A 4,891-nucleotide genomic window follows, 5' to 3' on the forward strand; every position below is an offset into this window, starting at 1 on the left:
GGAACAGTGTGGATGTGAGAAGTGAAGACCTGCTTGGGAAAACGTTGACTGAAATATCTCCGCCCATTGCTGCCCCATTGGCGTTCTCTTCCTAAACACAAAACATACACTGACGCCCCCCTTCTGGTCCTCCGCACACACACGCACTTTCACAAGCACTTTTCACCTATAGTTTTTATTGAACTTCCATTTTGATGAAAACATTTTAATTTTTGTATTTTATGCATTGTTTTTTTAATTATTTTTTGAACACGTCGCTCCTGAGACTTATTTATTAATCTAGTGCTGTTATCATAATTGGTGTTACGTATGTTTAATTTACATTTATTCATTTAGCAGATGCTTTTGTCTAAGGCTACTTACATGAGAGGCTAGAAACAAAATAATACCTCGACCGCTGGAGCAATGAATTTACCCGTTTCTAGATGTACTTGCTTCTAAATTAAACCAGATACCAGTGCAACATAGCTGTAGGGAATCAGAATCAAAGTTTTGCTGTTAGAATATATTTTTTCGGTATGCATGTGCAATATGATTACTGACTGATCGCATTGATCTCTGCCCATCGTACCGTCAATGGTGGCGGGGTCCGCTAGCCAGCCCAGAAACTGTACGGAATGCGCGGTGCAGCGCTGGAGGAGAAAAACACACACACACACACACTGACTCATTTCAGCGTTGTTTACCGGTTTTTATTTGGTACCGGTTCATATTTGAAGAGATACATGCTTCGAATGTTTTGGCTCCGGGAAAAAAAACACCTTGGACACCCGGGAAAAGGAGGGCGTTGAATGACCCGGAAACGAAGGTTGAAGTCCGTCCCCTGCCATGACGCAACGCCATTTGGACCAATCGTGACAACGAGACGTCTTTGAACGAGAGAAAAACAAGCGCTAACGTTTTGCCTCCAGGGCTTTCGCAGACAACACAGCGAGAGCTGCGGTCACCCGCCGCCTTGTTCTGGTCTGGTTCTGAACACGTCTTCTTGTCAGGGTCCTGTCCTGTGCTCGTTTTGTTATCCGTCTGTCACTAGCTCCCTCTGCCTGTCTCTTGTTCCACATCACTGCCATTGCACACGTGTCCCCATCCTGTAATATCGCCGCCTGTCTTCACCTTTCAAGATTCAAGATTCAAGATTCAAGATTCAAGATTTTTTATTTGTCACATACATATACATACTTCCATACATATATGCATATAATGCAACGCACCCGGTGATAGCACACAATATGTCCTAGGAAAAAATAGAAAATAAAATAAAAAGTAGAAAATTCCTTTCTAATAGACCGACTGACTCCTAAAACGTAATACAGTAAGTGGAATACGTATAGAATAAGATAAAAATATATAGAATAAAATACAATAAAAATGAATTGAAATAAAATGGAATAGATAGAGGGAATATGCCTATGTATATACAGATATGTGCATTTAAAGTGGCATGTGAATGTGAATTAAAGTGGCATGTGAATGTGAATAGAGTGAGGTAGTGTTTGGGATAATACAGCACAGTATACAACAGTACGGCGCAGCAATACGGCATCACGAACAACCCTGAACAGTGATACAGTATGCGGTACAGTATGCTACATACAGTACAGTAGGTAGTGGAGCCTCGTGCATGGCTCAGTGAGGACCCCTGGTGAGGTCAGCGTTGACAGTTCTAATGGCTTGCGGGAAAAAACTCCGTCTCAGTCTCTCTGTTCTCGCTGTGTGACTGCGGAGGCGCTTGCCTGACCGCAGCAGCTGAAACAGTCCGTTGTTGGGGTGATGGGCTGCTACTACACCTCCTGGTGTATAACTCCTGCAAGGGGGGGAGGGTAGTTCCAGTGGTACGTTCAGCTGAACGCACCACCCTCTGCAGGGCCCGCCTGTCCTGGGCAGTACAGTTCCCAAACCAGGTAGTGATGTTGCCTGTCAGGATGCTCTCCACTGCTCCAGAGTAGAAGGACTTGAGGATCCTCACCGAGACTCGGAATTTCCTCAGCTGCCTGAGGTGGTAGAGACGCTGCCTCGCCTTTCTCACCAGAGTGTCTGTGTGAACAGTCCATGTTAAGTCCTCTGTGATGTGGACTCCCAGATATCTGACGCTGCTCACCCTATCGACAGAAGTCCCATTAATCCACAAGGGCGCGTGCGTCCTCGATTGTGATCCACGCCTAAAGTCCACAATCAGCTCCTTGGTTTTGCTGACGTTCAGGTGGAGGCTGTTGTCCTAGCACCAGAGTGACAGGTCAGCCACCTCCTCGCGGTAGGCCTTCTCATCGCAGTCGGTGATCAGGCCCATGACCACGGTGTCGTCAGCAAACTTGATGATGGTGTTGGAGCTGGACCTGGCCACACAGTCATGTGTGTACAGGGAGTACAGTAGGGGGCTGAGGACGCAGCCCTGGGGGGATTCTGTATTCAGGGTGAGGGAGCTTGACATGTACTTCCCCACCTTGACCACCTGGGGGCGGCCTGTGAGGAAGTCCAGGATCCAGGTGCACAGTGGACCATTCAATCCTAGCTCCATCAGCTTGACAGCCAGTCTGGTGGGGACTATGGTGTTGAAAGCTGAACTATAATCGATGAACAGCATTCTCACATAGGCCCCCTTCTGGCCATCCAGGTGCGTGAGCGTGGTGTGCAGTACCTGGGAGACCGCGTCATCCGTGGATCTGTTCTGCCGGTACGCGAACTGCAACGGGTCCAAGGTGCGGGGGAGGGAGGCGCAGATGTAATCCTTAATCAGCCTCTCGAAACACTTCATGACCACCGAGGTGAGAGCCCCCGGACGGTAGTCATTCAGGCAGGTTGGAGAGGCGATCTTCGGGACAGGAACGACGGTGGACCTCTTGAAGCAGGACGGGACCACTGATTCAGCCAGGGAGATGCTGAATATTGTGGTGAACACCGGCGCTAGCTGGTTAGCACAGGTCTTCAGTACTCGCCCAGATATGCCGCCTGGGCCGCAGCTTTCCTGGTGTTCACCCGCATCAAAGCCCTCCTGACCTCGTGCACGGACACTGAGAGTGCGCGCTCGTCCCCAGCGGTGTAGCTCCAATTAGCCGGCGAGCTAGCGGTGCTGCTGCCAGACTCGAACTGCGCATAAAAGGAGTTCAGTTGGTTGGCCAGGGAGGCGTCCACACTCGTGGCTGGGGAGGAGCTGCTCTTGTAGTTTGTTATTGTTCGCAGCCCCTCCCACAAGCGTCTGGTGTCCCCCCGCTCCATCTGCAGCTCCACGGTGTCTCTGTACGTCCGTTTAGCGTCCCTCACCGCCCTCCGCAGATTGTACGACGCCGCTTTGTAATTGTCCATGTTACCAGATACAAGTCCGTCGTTGTAAGCGGCCGTGCGCGCATTCAGAGCGCAGCGGATGGATTTATCAACCCATGGTTTCTGGTTTGGAAATATCCGAACTTTCACCGTGGGAACGATTTCATCCGCGAGCGTAGTCACAAAACTTACTACAACCTCCGTAAACTCGCTGACGTCACTTGAACTCGCTTGGAACACGTCCCAGTCTACGTCAGTCAGAGCGTCCTGAAGCGCAGCCTCCGATTGGTCCGTCCACCGCTTCACTCCCCTCGTCATCACCAGATCCCGCGCGATCAGAGGCCTGTAAACAGGAAGCAGCGAGATCGCGGCGTGATCTGATTTCCCGAAAGCAGGAAGCGACACGGGCTTGTATCCGTTCTTGTAAGGAGTGTAACAATGGTCCAGAGTTCTGTCTCCCCTGGTGGCACACGTGATGTGTTGGTGGAAATTCGGCAGAACTTTTTTAAGGTTGGCCCTGTTAAAGTCCCCAGTCACCACCACAGCCGCGTCGGGATGTCTGTTCTGAAATCCGCACAACACATCGTGCAGAACCGACAGAGCTGCGTCGGTGTCCGCTTGCGGTGGGATATAAACTGCTGTAATGATGACCGTGCTGAATTCCCGGGGGAGATAAAATGGACGGCATAGTATGGTCAGCTGTTCCAGGTTCGGCGAGCAGGAGTGGGAGAGGAATTTGGTGTTGTTGGCGTTACACCAGCGGTTGTTTACCATTAGGCAGACGCCTCCACCTTTGGATTTCCCCGACTCTCCCGTTCTGTCGCCGCGGAACACGGAGAAGGCCACCGCTGGACGTATGGCTTCATCCGGCACCAGTGGGTTCAGCCATGTTTCCGTCAGGCAGAGGACGCAACAGTTCCTCGTGTCTCGCTGGAATTGAATCCTCGCTCGAAGTTCATCCATCTTGTTCTCCAGGGACTGGACGTTGGCAAGAAGGATGCTTGGCAGAGGTGGACGGTAAGGTTGCGTCCTCATTCTGACCCGAATGCCGCCTCGTTTACCTCGGTGCTTCCTCCGTGGGCCGGCTCGTGGAACAGCGACTCCATTTTTGTTGTTGTAGTTGTTGTTGCGAGTGTTCCCGCGTAGGATTTCCGCCGGCTACTCTGCTCCCACGGATAAAAAGTCCCAATGTTGTTCGTTTAGGGAAATTTTTATATCCATGAGTGCATCGCGGTCGTATGAGTTAATTGTTGTTGTTTTTCTGGCGAACATTGTGATAAAAAAAGGAAAAAAATACTAAAGAGTAAGAAAGTAACCGGAGCGCCGGCGCAGGCGACTGCTAGGGGCGGCGCCACTATCGCGCCACTAGCGCCACTATCGCCACTATCGCCTTTCTCGTCACTACTCTTGTATTTAACCTGTTCCACATTCACTCTGGCGGTGTCAGATCGTTGTGTATGGTATTCTTTGTCGCATTCACTGTGCCGTGCCTACTGGGTCGATTCTCAGCCTGTTTCCCTGAAGACCCGATACTCAGCTTGTTCCTGGACCCTGATTCCCTGCCTGTCTTCCTAGATCCTGAATCTCTGCCTGTTTCTGGACCCTGATTCTCTGCCTGTTTCCCTTGAATCCC

Source organism: Zeus faber (assembly GCF_960531495.2).
Source record: "Zeus faber genome assembly, chromosome: 7".
NCBI classification, from domain to species: Eukaryota; Metazoa; Chordata; class Actinopteri; order Zeiformes; family Zeidae; genus Zeus; species Zeus faber.